Source organism: Salvia hispanica, chromosome 4 (genome assembly GCF_029641045.1).
Source record: "Salvia hispanica isolate PSC_SH4W2 chromosome 4, Shi_PSC_v1, whole genome shotgun sequence".
NCBI classification, from domain to species: domain Eukaryota; kingdom Viridiplantae; phylum Streptophyta; class Magnoliopsida; order Lamiales; family Lamiaceae; genus Salvia; species Salvia hispanica.
Genome location: NC_142695.1, coordinates 40,016,593 through 40,032,173, shown reverse-complemented (window position 1 = coordinate 40,032,173; position 15,581 = coordinate 40,016,593). Strand labels below are relative to the sequence as shown.

Below are 15,581 nucleotides of genomic sequence, written 5' to 3'. Positions count from 1 at the left end.
ACGGAGCTGCTGTCACTGAGTGGGACTAAGCTGCAGTTTACAACGGCTTATCACCCGCAAACGGACGGGCAGACGGAGGTGACCAACCGCGCCCTCGAGCAGTACCTCAGAGCATTCACATTCGAACAGCCAAAAAAGTGGTTTGATTATTTGCCATGGGCAGAGCTCGCCATGAATTGTAGCGTCAACGTGAGCATTGGCATGTCGCCATTCAAGGCTCTTTAGTTTGGCGTTTTAATCTGAGCCGTTAGATCAAGTAGCCGTTGATATTTTAGTTAGTTGAAAACAGAATTTCCCCAATTTGTAATCTCTCTCTTTGAGCTCCGATTCAATCAATAAGAAATCTCTCTCGATTCTTCGCACTCCAATTCTTCTCTGTGATCTTGTTTCACATTCGAAGCCAGCTCCAATCACAACAATACCGTATGTATTACTTCCGGTCCTTAAAAATAGAAACTATTTCATTTTGAGTCGTCGCACAAAAATATAGAAACTCTAGAATAATTTTATTCTAGGACGTGGATTCAACAATTTGCTGACACTACTTTCATTATTTTTTCTCCTCTTCTCTCTTATATTACCTTTTTTTTCTTTTCATCTCTCTTATTTTATCAATCATTTTTTTCTCACTTTACCAATTATGCATTAAAACTCGTGTTTTAAAAGTTTCTATTTTTTGAGTACAGAGGTAATAATTAATAAATTTATAGGGAATTTATAGGGTCTTTATGGTTATCATGACAACAATCAAGAATCAACCATCCGTTTTCAATAACCAAATTCAAATTAGAAACCCCAGGTTTGAAAAAAATTGCTTGTAAAAGTTTTTTATCAGGAAAAATGCTCATTTGCCAATTTCTGATTAAATTTGCCAATTTGGGAGTCTCTAACACAATTCTCATGGCTTTGGTCAAAAGATGGATCCCGAATTGACCAATAGTATTTTGAATAGTTTGACTACTCTTTGAAAAAAAGAGTAGGTAGGCCCAAGTTCAAAACTATTTTCACCATTTTTTTTAACTAAAATATTACTTTTCAGCACAGAGTTTAAAAATAATGTGTAAAAGTAAGAGAGAATAAGATGTCTATAACGAAGCAACATCATTTCGATCTACTCCTTCCGTTCCATAGTAATAGAGGTGTTTTTCCATTTCCGTTCGTTCCATAGTAATAGAGTCATTTCCCTTTTTAGTAAAAGTCAACACATTTTTCCACACCTACTTTACTCTCTCTTACTTTTTTCTATCTTCATCCCTCTACCTTTTTAATTTTCCACTTTATTCTCTCTTTACTTAACTCACCTAACACAATTTTTCTTAATCTCCGTGCCGAAAAGTTTTGTCTTCATTATTATGCCTCCATTACTATTAGATATTAATTATATTATGATATTATGGCATGTCACTTAGATTAATTAAGATGATATCATTTTGGAGATTTCTACATGTCACCTTGAATTCAATTCGATGAAAATTCAGTTTGGTGAAAATTGGCTACATACAAAAAAATCATGTATTGAGCACATTCAAAATTGAAGTTAAAGACTTTTAATAACTTATAGTTTTGTATATTAGCCCTATAAATTACTATAGAACTAGAACAGTCTAACAGAGGGTATTATAGTTTCATACTAGTAGTTTTTTAAAAAGACAAGTCCTCGTTTCAGTACTTAGAGCACTCCCAATGGAGTTCCCTAAAAACTCCCTTATTTCTCCCTAACTCCTGCCACATCAGCGCCACATCAGCACCAAAATTTATCCCCAGTTTTTAGCCAAGTGCTACATTGGTTTCTCCCTTATTTCTCCCTTATTTCTCCCTAACTCAACATTTCATTTTTACATCATTATTTTTTATATTATTTAATTTTCCCTACAAATGTATTTAATAAATAGACTAATAATGAACAATTCATCGTTGTATTAATCATTGGAAAATATAATACAACGAGAAAAAAAAAACTACAAATAAAAAACGCAAATAAACAAAGATTTAAAAAAAAAAAATCTAAGACGGAGGGGCCGGAGGGGCGTCGGGATCGAGCCCCAGCGTACTCTGCAGGTGTTGGATGCATTTCCAGAGGGCCGCCTTTTCTTCAGGGGTCCCGCCGCCGGTGAAGTACAGCGTGTACATCTGGGTCAGATTGGCGACATTGCTCGAATAAGTGGCTTTTTCTAAGTCGATGACGGATTCCGACGCGACTTCCGACGTTGCGCCCTTCCCCTTCCGCCTCCCCTTCGCCTTCTTCACTCCCTCCGGGCGCTCGTGCGGACCATCCCCACTCAAGTCGATGTGGGCCGCGCTCCCCTCGCTCTCCGAAACGCTAAGTCGCGAGCGCACCGATTTCCCGTGCAGCGCGTCGTGCATTCCCGTCCGGAATTTGGGGAGATCCTTCAGCTTATCGTAGATGTTCCAATACTTGAAGCCCTTCGTCGACAAGTACTGGCTACTATACATCCGGATGGCCTCATCTCGGACCATGTGCTCGTTCTGGCCACTCGTCATGTGAGTCATCAAGTTAGAATAAATACCGTTGAAGTGCCCGCAGTCCCTCATGAGGCGCTCCCAATGCCGACGGATCGCCTCGCTGCCATGGTCCTTCATTGAGGCAGTCTTGTGGCTCCTGTACTTCGCGGCAATCCGCTCCCAGAATATGATCTCAGTCTGGTAGTTGCTGCGCTCCGCGTCCTGTGACGTGTCCGCCCAGCAGTCGGCTATCAGCTCGGACTCTTGCAGAGTGTAAGTAGTCCTTACCCGCTTCGGCCTCTCATCGGAACCCGTATCAGTCGCAGCCGACGACGCCGGCGCCTTCCCCCTCCCGCTCCTAGAAGGCGGCTCGGTGGGCGTTTCTTCCACCTCGAAGTCCTCCGCGCTCAGTGTCGCGGCCTGAGATTCTTGGTCGCCTGGGGTTGATCCGGGGGTGTCGAACTGGGGCCGATACACATCGTCGGCTGGAAAGGGCATTCTGCCGGCAGAGTTGAAGTACGGAGAAAGTCTCCGCGCCGGAGGAGTCTGCAAAGGAGACGGACCCCCGTATGGAAGTTGGCCGGGAGGAGAACCCATCGCCAACAACGACTGCATCCACTGCTCGTTTGCTTCATCCGTGTTGGGAATTTGTGAACTCGACTCTTTCCCCTTACCCTTATCCTTACCCGATCGGGAACTTTTCTTCCAAAAGCTCATAATTTTGATGAAAATTGAAGATTGGGAGAAGAGATTGAAAATGGAGAGAATGAAGATTGTGGGTGATGAATGGAGGAAGTGGAGGAAATATTTATAGGGGTGGAATGTAAAATAGCCGTTGGGTTCAAAAAAAAAAAAAAAAAATTTTAATTATCGCCGATTATCGCCGAGCGTCGCCACAGTGGCCGGCGATCGCTCGGCGATAATCCGGCGTTAGAACGCCACTCGGCGAAGCAACGGCAACATTATCGCCGAATTATCGCCGACTTCGCCACAATGGCCGGCGATAATTCGGCGATAACCGGCGATTTATCGCCGAGAATTCGCCACCTCCATTGGGAATGCTCTTAGTGTCACTAATATTAATTTGGCACAATTAAAATAAGACGTCACTAAACTTACTGCTCACCAATTTGGACCATTTTTTGGAATAATTCATCACGTGCGCCTCTATCTCACAATTTTGTTTGGCATAGAAAAGAGTCAAGTCTGATTTATCCAAAGCCACCACAATGACCAGCCCAGATGCATTGCATACCAAGTCAATTGTTCCAAAATGGAAGCTTCTATCCACGTGGCATTACATCTCGGCCACACGATTGTCCAAGTAGAACATTCCAACACATATAAATTGCCACATCACTTCAGGTTTAGTGCACACAAACACAGACCAAATATAACGTAACTAACCATCATGGACAGTCACAGCAAAGAAATCAAGTATAGAGGCGTTAGGAAGCGGCCGTCAGGAAAGTACGCCGCCGAGATACGAGACTCTGCCAATCAAGGCGCCAGAGTATGGCTAGGGACATTCAACACCGCGGAGGAGGCTGCCAGAGCCTACGACACCACCGCCTATTCCATGAGAGGTCACTTGGCGATCCTCAATTTCCCCCATGAGTATAACTTGCCCAGCAGCTCCTCGCATTTCGCCTCCTCCTCGGATTCGACGAGGAAAGATGATCGTGGGAGACAAGTTATCGAGTTCGAGTACTATGACGACAATTTGCTAGAAGAGCTCCTTCAATGAGTAGAGGTAAGAGGTGGGGGGTATTGTTTTGTTAAAAAGGCTGAGAGAAAGTGTTACTATCAAAATTTATTGTTGTGTGGTGGCTAATAAGTGTATGTTAAAGGGTGATCAGAAAAGTGTTAACACCCTTCAGATACGCATTGATTGAGGATCATTTAATTTGTTACTATGTAATTGTACATACATACTGCCGGCCTGCATGAAAATTGCGCAAGCATAAAGTGACATCCCATATCGATTGAATTATAATGTGATATTTCAATAAGTTTGGTATTGCGAATCCTTCTCCAACTCTCAGTTAAATTTTAAAAATATTAACGACTTATCAGAATTACTACATGAAACAGTCTTATTGAAGGTTCAAGCGATAGTGAGTTGTCTATGGATATGAACCATATGGATCAACTTAGGGGCTAGGGGTGTGGCATCACTGGCATGTGCGTGGTCTGGTCTAATATAACAACGGCTTGTGGAAACGAAAAAGACTTAATTTGGTTAGACTTTTAGATGTTATTGCGCGCAAATACTCCGATCCATTTGTCCTCAAAAATTTGTCTCATTTTGTCATTTTAGTCCGCCCCATAAAATTAGTCAATTTTCTGTTTTGAATACTTTTTCTTATCACACATTATACTACTAATAAGATCGGTCTTACTTTCCACTAACGCAACTTAAATTCTTTGATCTTTCTCTTTCATACTATACTAGTAATTTCGTATTAAAACTCATATCATCCTATAATTCTCTATTTTTATGGGATGGAGAGAATATACAACATATTATCAGCAATAACATTTTAATCACTACCCAGATAACATCTCAACTTGAGCTACCACACATTTAATTTACTAATCAACAATACCATTAAGTTCAATAACATAATTTGATACCACCAAATTGCAAAGGCAGAAAATACAGAAGCACACCATTAAGTTTTGAGTATGAACATAAATTCAAACAAGCAGAATGGATACTGAAACCAGACGAATTCTCAAAGGCAACGAGAAGCTTATCTTCAACCCGCGGCTGCAGACGGAGGGCGATGCTTCCCACCGCTACGAGGGTCATGAGGGCGAGGCGGCCGGTGAGGAGGGCGAGGGCGAGGCGGCCGGTGAGGAGGGCGAGGGCGAGGCGGCCGGTGGGGAGGATCAGGCTGAGCATAACCACACATTCCATACAAGCAGCGCCTCCGAAACCCGCATCTGTTGTCGCACTTCCCACAGTGGTTGCGGTTTCTGTTTGTGTTGACGCATCGTCCCCTGCAGCATTGACTTGTGAAACGGCACCGTCTCCCGCATTGCCCGCAGTTGTTGATGTCATACGTCACGTCCACGCATCTGTTCTGGCAGCACAGAACCCGGACTCCCGGGGGCTGCCCCTGCCCGCACACCCACGGCTGCCGCCAGCACCCGGACGGCGGCCGCGGGTTATTCAGTCTTGCAAGCCATGGGGATGATGAGTTTATGGCATTGTTTCTTTCAAGAGTTTGAAGAAGTAGGCTTTTTCCTTGTGTTGGTTGAAGATGTAGAATGAAAGGGAAGATGTATAGTAGGAATAGGGGAAATATGGTGTTTAGATTCATTCTGACATTTTCTTTGCAGAAGGTAGGATTGTTATTTTGAAATATTTATAGGAGTAAAAGGGGGTTCATTCGCAAAATTCATGTTTTTCTTAGTTGGTTACTCTCTAAGTCGTGATGGAGTATGATGGGCGACTTCAGAGCCTTTACTTTTTTCCATAATTAATATTGGCTTTTTTCACACCATCAGCCTTTCAAAGCTTCCTCACTAAGGGCTGTTATTACAAAATTAAATTCAGATTTTTTTATATTTGGAGAATTATGATCATATGCAGAATCGTCATTTTTAGATAAATTTTTCTTTGTTTTAATTCATTTAAGAAAATGAGGATTTTAATAATACGAAGACCATTTAAAAATCGATTTAGCTTTCATACATTTGCATGAGCAAGCTCAATGTGCTATTATGTGCTACGTATTGTGCAATTATTATTTTAATCATTAAAGTGTATCGTGAAATTTGCGTGTGGGCCGAATTTAGTGCTCAACAAGGCGGCCCAATAAAATCATTTAGACTAAACTTGGCAACCTACTTGGGTCATCAAAAGGCCCGATTACTATACTGTTAAGGATCCGATTGCAAATGTTAAATCCTCACACATACAAACTTTAGTCACTACTATGAAATAATATTCCCTCTTCTCATTTTACCCTATAGCGTATAAAAGTATATTTGGCCTATTTTGGTAAACGTACACTCACACGCTCACGCACAGTAGGTTCGTTTCCGATAATAAAAACTTATGTGTTCGTGCGAAACATAACTTATCATGTTAGCATATATAGTCTACAATTCCTCCAAAAATAAATATGAATACATTTTTTTTGTCATGGTTGTTCGCGACAGGATCGGAGTAGAATCCAAATGAGTGGAATGTGTTTCAAACGACAATATGACAAACAAAAAGGTTGTTTACAGTGTGTGTGTGAGTGGACATAGTGGTAAATGGTAAATGCTTGAGCCCAAAGGTCTTGAGTTTGAGTCCACCATGATACGACTTTTAAAATTTATATTCATTTGTATGTAAAAATAATACAAGTTCATTTATATTTTAGTAAGTTGGATTGAGATTATATTGATGGTAATGGATGAGATAGAAAAAATTAGTGTTTTATTAAAAAGTTGAATTAGTTTGGGTTGGATGAGAAATTTTCAACCAACTCCTATGTAGGAGTATTAAGTTTAGGACGAACTTAAATATGAAAATCTTAACAAAAACGTTTTCTGTCTGGAATATCATTTAAAAATCGTCGACCTTAAATGTTCAAAGGAAGCTTCACTCTCTTTTTATTAAAGAATACAAGTCCCATAATGTTTCGAGAGAGAGACAGTGCGTGTAATCGCTATTGAACTTTTGGGATTCTTTCTACACTTAGTTTGACCTATATGAACGTGATATGAATTAAGTGATATCATACTATAAGTTAGTCACTCAAAAGATTTGACTGATATGAGTTGAAGGTTGCTTTTATACTGGAAAGTTGAAAAGTAGTACTCCTTTTCGCGATTGCCCAATTTCCAGTAGGTAGGAAAAAATCACACGTACAAGGAAAATTTAATTTGAGTTTTTAACCTTAATGTAGATTAATAAAAGGAATTGAATATTTAAAATAAAAAATGATAACATGTTTAAAATTAATCAATTTATATAAAAATAATAATTTGATTTGTAATTTTTAACCAATCTAGGAGTATTATACTGGTCGAAAGTAGATAGATCTTCAATATAGATCCCCTATGTTTTTATTTTAATTTTGTTTGTCACAAGTCAAGTTCTTCCGTATCCGAAATCACTAGTAGTCTAGTAGACCAACAAATAGTAACAAAGAAAATAGTAAAAGGAATAAAAAGGATAAACAATAATAAAATAAAACAATTTTTTACAAGCATAAGAATTGAGACGGAGGGAGTAACAAAGAATTGAAGTACTATATAACCGACCAATTTCAACAAATTTCAATTTCATGACACGCGCCTGCACAGAAAATATTCAAACCCACATTATTAATAGATATTGGTTTCACTTCTTCCTAGATTTCATACTAGTCTAATAAAACCCCAAGTTCTTATGATGCGATTCCTACTAGATTTCATACTGGTCATATAAAACCCAACTTATTATGATGCCAGATAAGATTAAGAATATATAATTGTGAGTTCACATCTAGAGAGACGAAAAATTATTATTAAAAAAATATTATTCCCTCAGTCCATATGTAGCAGAATCGTATTCCTTTTTGTGTTATTCTACTGTAGCCAAGTCATTTATGTGGAATATTATTCTTAAACTTCATACCGAAAAGAAATATTTTTATTAACAAGGAACAGAAGGAGTAGTTGATTCAAAATTAAACCATCGTAGTACAAATTTATGATAATTGTTAGTGGAGTAATACTTAAGAATAATGTATGTTATTATTGAGTACAAACCTATCCCACATCAGAATAATTGTAAATTGTACGTAGTACTAAAATTATGATCTAGTAATTCGCATTATTCAAAAGTTATTAAAATTAATCAAAAATTATAATTTAAATGAAAATTATAGTAATTCACAAAAATATAAACACACACCCACAGGAGATTTTATTATAATAATTTGATTTTTTTTACAGATAAATTAATAGGAATTTAAAAGAAATAACTAAGTTCTCCAAACTAAGGATATTTTCATTTGAACTTGAGAATAGGAGAAGCAAATGAATGCTCTGGGTAGAAGAAGTATTTCAACGGCTTCTCTTTGGCCTGTATGGAAATGGAGAAGGCTCAATTTCCACCACCGATTTTAAGCAAACCTTAAAAAAAAGTAACCATAGTTAGCTGTTTAATTTTGTAAAAAAAGAAGAAGGGACTTCTTCTACCTAGAGAATTGATCATCTTCTTCTCCAATTTGTTAGAAATAAAAAATGAAATGCAGAGAACACGTTCTATACTTTACATAAATATGTGATAATAAATGACACCATTTGGAAATTTTGACAATGTTTTATAGTTCTTCTGTATTGAACAAAGGCGAAGATAGTGGTGAGGAATTATACCGAAATGACCTAGGTAACGAATTATACCGAAATATACTTCCAACCTCGTGCTGCCACGTGATATGTAACATGCAATATTATAAACACAAACATACATTAGGTCATTTCGGTATAATTCGCAAATGAATATTTAGGGGTAATGGTAATAACTATTCTGTATTATAAAACGTTCACCCTGCAATCTGGATTTCATTTTCATTTGAACTTGAGAATAGGAGAAGCAGATGAATCCATTACAATAGCTTCTCCTTGACCTGTATGGAAATGGATCTCCATTTCCACCACCAACTTTAAGCAAACCTAAAAAAAATAACCATAGTTAGTTGTTTAATTTTTTTATAAAAAACGACTTCCTTCTTCTTCCACCTCCTCTTTCTCCGTCAAGGCTGCCGACGAGAAACATATGGAAAAAAAAGATCAACCATGGGAGATACAAGTGCAAGAACTTGGAGTGTTCACTCTACCTCCGATGCCACAGCGCCCGTCCGATAAAAATCCACTGGAAGAAATTTCATGGGGTCATGAGCAACAACGACTCTGACTTTTGCCCGCACTGTGGAAATTACAAGGATTCAGACGATCCTTGCAATTTCCTGAATCCATGTCCACTGCAGAAGAAAGAGACGAAAGATGAAGTTTTAAAAAGATGAATTAATCATTTTCTTCTCCAATTCAAGTTAGAAATAAAAAAATGAAATGTATAGAACATGTTTTATACTACACACAATAGTTATTACCTTACCCAAAATATACATTGCGAATCAAAGAAAATAAAAAGTATGTTTGAAACATATATTCTTTTTTGTTATTTCTTTGATTCGCAATGTATATTAGGGTAAGGTAATAACTATTATGTGTAGTATAAAACGTGTTCTCTGCATTTTATTTTTTATTTCTAACTTGAAATTGAAGAAGAAGATGATCAATTCTCTGAGTAGATGAAGTCTACTTTTAACAAAATTAAACAACTGACTGTGGTTACTTTTTTTTTAGGTTTGCTTAAAGTTGGTGGTGGAAATGGAGCCTTCTCGATTTCCATATAGGGCAAGGAGAAGTCGTTAAAATACTTCTTCTCCCTAGAGCATTCATTTGCTTCTCATATTCTCAAATTCAAATGAAAATGAAATGCAGATTGCAGGGTGAACGTTTCATGTGAATTATACCGAAATGACCTAATGTATGTTTGTGTTTATAATATTGCATGTTACGTGTCACGTGACAGCATGGGGTTGGAAGTACATTTCGGTATAATTCGCTACCTAGGTTATTTTCGCTACCTAGGTTAATCATATAGAAATATAGAATTGTATTTCTTTTTATTTAGTTAGAATTTTCATTGAGTTTTATAAGTCAGGCTATATCATGTCTTAATTAGGTTTTAATTAGGACATCTAATATATTGTTGTCTATATTTATATACATTTTTAAAATTATTCTTTTATTTAAGATAGTACTATAATTTATAAATCTTTTTAAAAAAAAATTATGAATCAATGAATGGAATTTAAAAAAACATAAAGTAAAATACAAGCATGACTTGGGCATTCCCGAAGGAAATATGCCAACTATCATAATATTGTGTTTACATATGTGTTTCTTTTGGTACAGTTTTTGCTTAAGGGGTTTCTCCGCCTTCTTCTTGGCGGAGACTGATAATGGGTGTGGACGGCACATCAAGAATGCATGGGTGTGGCTTGGTGGCATAGTAGGAACGATACTTCCCCTTAACATGTTTCTGATACAAAGCATGTAATGAAATGGTGAGATTTAAAATAAGAAAATGTATTATGATTTAAGATTAGAAAATGTGTTCCATCAAAATTAACTCTCTTATTAGGGGGGCCTCTTCACTTGCATTTAGTAACTCACATCATGTTTGCTTATATTTGTCATATTTCACAAGTAAACAAGTAATTATATAAAATTAATGTCACCTGACATAAATTTATAAATGTTAATTATATACTAGCTATCTGTATTCTTATTAAATCTAATGTCTAATCATGTTATAACATAAATATACAATCATGGCAATTAAAAGCAAAACTAATAGAAAATGGCAATAAGCAGCTAATGTCTAATCATGTTGTATTGCCTAATCATTTTGTATTGCAATAAGCAGCGGCTATACTAGCTATCGAAGCTATTTGTATTCTTATTAAATCCAATTCCTTATCATGTTGTATTGCATTAGGTGATATGCTATTATATTAGTAATATAAATATACAAGCACAATCATATTATAGAATCGAATTAAAAAGCAAAACTATATAGAAAATGACAATAGGGTACCTTGTTCAAGGCGTAAAACTAGAAGGGAGACACACAATAGGGTACCTTGTTCAAGGTGTAAAAGTGGAAGGGACACACAAGCAACCGCCATTTTCTAAGTCAAATTTGTTACTTTCTCTTCTTCAGTGCGCTGGATTATATTTGTGGAAGCGTCACTTTAAGATTTTAGTTTGGGCGTTTATTAAATTTTAGAATTTGGTCTTTTAATCATATAAAAATATAGAATTGTATTTTTTTATTTAGTTAGAATTTTCATTGAGTTCTATATGTCAGGCTATATCATGTCATAATTAGGTTTTAATTAGAACATCTAATATATTGTTGTCTATATTTATACACATTTTAAAAATTATTCTTTTATTTAAGATAGTACTATAAGGTTTGTGTTAAAATGCAATCCCTCTTAAAATGACACCGTGACACCACTTATACATTAATATTATAAACACTACACAGCAATATTAAAAATACTACACAACAATCTGTATAGTGTGTCGGATATTGCTGGACAAGAAAAATTGCTGGATAAAGAACAACGAATTGCTGGCCGTCTTTTTCATATATATTTTTTTTTGCCACATGGCAGCTTATTATTCGTCCACGTGTACAAATGATTGGCTAGGAATGGTGGTATGATGTTATTTTAAGGAGTGGTGGCACCCTAACATGCCCCTATATAATTTATAAATCTTTTTAATTTTTTTTTATGAAGTAAAATACAAGCATGACTTGGGCATTCCCGAGGGAAACATGCCAACTATCATAATATTGTGTTTACATACACCCACCGCCAACCCCCACATTTCATTAGAATCAAAATTTCCAAATTTCAGAATTGAGAGAAATGGATGCTCTAGGTACCTCAGCGGCAAAATTTCCTTCTTCCACCTTCTCTGTGACTGCTGCCAAGGAGATCCATGGAGAAAAAGTTCAAACAAGGGAGATACAAGTGCAAAAAACTGGATTGCCCACTCAAACTCAAATGCAATAGTGCACAGCCGATCAAAACTCACTGGAAGAAGACTCGCGGCGTCGAGAGCAACAGCGACAAGGAGTTTTGCAACTACTGTGGCAACTACAAGCATGGAGATGATCCATGCAACTTCCTCGACCCATGTCCAAAGAAGGAGAAGCAGACGAAAGAGCATGTCTTAGAAAGATTGAAGCAACTATACTACGAAGAAAAGGAAGCCAAAGAGAATGAGATGAAGTAGAAGTACGAGAAGGAGAAGAACGAGAAGAAGAAGAACTGATATGTTTAGGCCAATTTCAATCATGTTTTAGCTTTCTAATTTGTTTTAGTCAGTTTCAAGTTATCTGTAATGCTCTCTATTAATTTCTGCTATTTGGATCCTTTGAATCTGGGCAATTTGGAGGATTTGGTTAATAATTTACTTTCTAAATTTCATCCATAAAATTGGTCGGTCCATCAAATACTCGGGAGCTTTTGTTTGTCGAGGGTGTACTTTCAATCTTGGCGTATCTGAAAGTCGCGAAAGTAGTTTGACTATCTCATCAACGGCCCCCAGTAGATGTCACAACAAGGACGATCAAGGTCCAAAAATGAGCTCCTTCAACGAGGCGAAGGGTGAACTGAGACCATTCCCTTGTGAATCCCTCGAAAACAGCAGCACTGAAGCAACATCACTGTGTCAAATGCAAAATTTACTAAATTGTCATGTGGCAAATGGAGGAATAGGATGAATACGAATTATTTCGTAAATATAGCCTTTAGCAAATTTTAACCTTTCGTACAAGCTGAATCGAGAAATGGATCAAACCCGTTGGCAGAAACTAGTGACAAACCTATCCAGGCGAGGAAGGAGACAGTTGAAGCTATGTAGAATCCCGAGCTGATACATATATAGATACATTTTTCATTTATTTGTTTGCCAAAAAAATCACATATTGTCTTATCATTTAACTTTAGATATATTTGCGAAAATGTTATTATAATAATTCTTTGATACATAAGAAAATAATGTAACGAAATACATTTACAAAATATATTTGGGTGTGACGATGTCCAAGTAGTATTTAGATATTCGATATTGTTATTTGTTAATGTCTTAATTAAAATTTGTATAATATCCTTTCGTAATAACATATAATGTTATTTAGGGTAGCAAATTATACTGAAATATACTTTCAACCTCGTGTTGTCACGTGACACCTAACATTCAATTTTATCTGAATTTGTTGGTGCTATGAGCCTCCTAAACTCATTTTGGCTAAGGAATTCACCTCTGCCAATGGCCTTATATGTTTATGTTCATGTAATGGATGAATAACTTCCTAATCAAAACTTAGGAGGGAACACCTTTTTATATATAAACAGAAGATTAATATTTTTAGTTTGACCATAATGTGAAATTTCAACAAACATAAATCACATTCATCTGTGCCCATATCTGTTGACTTGACATCAACCATATAGTGGGCGGTGGACTTAATTGGCCACTATACACTATGTACATACTTCCATGACAAACTAACCAATAGTGAGATACATCGTCACTCTTAAAATAGCTCAAAACAAAATAAAAGTTGCTCCATATTTATGATTTGAAATTATATCCATTTTAATTCTATAGTTTGTTGAAAAATCGCCCTTTAGTAGACATAAGATTTAGACTTCTATCCTAACTTTTCTAATATCAAAATTCAAATTGATTGAGAACTTTGAAACCTATTACCTAGTTATTGTCGCTTGATGCCAAATTTGTGACCAGATGATCGAAATTTCAAACTGCACAATCAATTAGTCGAATTCCATTTTACCAATTCGTGGCTCGATTACTTAGCAAACATCTGACGAAAACAAGGACGAGCAATTTAAACAATAGGCTTTAACAAGCCCTGTTTAATTTTGAGTTTCCATATTGGACTAATATGTCTAAATCTCAACTCTAAACTCATGTTACTCAAACGAAGTTAAATATTTCAACCAATAGTAAGATTAAGAAATTAGTTAAATGATTTAAAAGTTGTGTCTTTAAGGGATCTGTCTAATCTAGTGATATTAGTTCATATCTAAATTTTTTCTTCATGTTAATTTGTTTTATTTTACTGTCTAGGCTACAATATTTTGTTTTTTACAAATAAAGAAATCACATAAGTAGTTGACTATCTATAATATTTTGAACCTACAGCGTTACACATTCGTCGTCAACTTCGTCGCTTTCATAATTTTCATGCAAGAAAAACACCTAAAGTCAATGAAATGACGATAGGAAGCAAAAAAGACAAAAACCATAAAATATCACATTTGTATTTGTGCATATTCATACAAACATAGATCATCAATTTAGAGATTAAGGAGAAAAATAAGGCAGCGGTAGATGTGGTTTGTGTTTCACTATATCTCTTCTCTATTTTTCATGACTTACTAACTTTTATTTTATTGTTCTAATGTTTATATATGTGTGTTTTTTATTGTTCATTATTTTATTTTTTTATAGCGATATCATTGTCCTAATTATATTTTTTAGTTGTATATTAAATATTTATATCAATTGAATACTGATAGTATTTTAATATTAAAGTGTGTATGTGTTAAGGATGGTAATTTTCTTTATTGTAAAGACCGATATAAGTGTTGTAATTAACAAATATTTTCATGCTGATTTCATTTAAAACTTATTTAATTTTATATTTATACATATTGTGAATATAACATATTACTCCCTCCGTCCCGGATAATTTATTCCGTTTTTCCGTTTCAGTCCGTCCCACATAATTTGTCTCATTTCACTTTTTACCATTTTTAGTAGACCACATATTCCACTAACTCATTATCACTCACATTTAATTATAGAACTAATATATAAAAGTAGGACCCACATTCCACTATCTTTTTCAACTAATTTTTCATTACATTTCTTAAAACATGTGTCCGGTCAAAGTGGGACGAATTATCCAGGACGGAGGAAGTATATTTTATTTTTTAATTTTATGTAATGATGTTAATTTTTTTTATTTGAATTATTCACCATGTCTAATTAATAAACCAAAAATATTTTATATCGCGCATAGCGCGTGGGCTAACACTAATTATTATAAAGTAGTATTTATATTTGTTTCATTTGTAAACACTCTCCCTTAAATCTTTCAATTTTGAATCTCGGAGTAATTGAGCTTTGTTGTACTCCATCAGATTGGATCAATCATTTATCAAACGGCTCTAAGTTTAAAGCTTATTTATACTGTTGAATTTGTTAAATTTAGTCTACGGTCAATGACTCACTCTAATATCATGATAAATAGGTCGATAAAATAATGTTTTATAAAAAGGGAGATCGATATACATGTCATTATAGGGTGGATATATACAAGGCAAACTATGATTAGAAAATTTAAATTCTAATAATATGGTAATTGCTTTTAATAAACACTTAAAATTGAAATAGTATTAATTATCTGTATCTATTTCCTTAAAGAGGGGGAGAGTTAAATAGGC

The 15,581-nt window shown here is 35.7% G+C and overlaps 1 pseudogene; it reads left to right on the top strand.

Annotated features, from left to right (window-relative positions):
• Positions 1 to 3,858: 3,858 nt before the first annotated feature.
• On the top strand, positions 3,859 to 4,430 carry LOC125197558 (ethylene-responsive transcription factor ERF095 pseudogene; annotated as a pseudogene).
• The last annotated feature ends 11,151 nt before the right edge of the window (positions 4,431 to 15,581 follow it).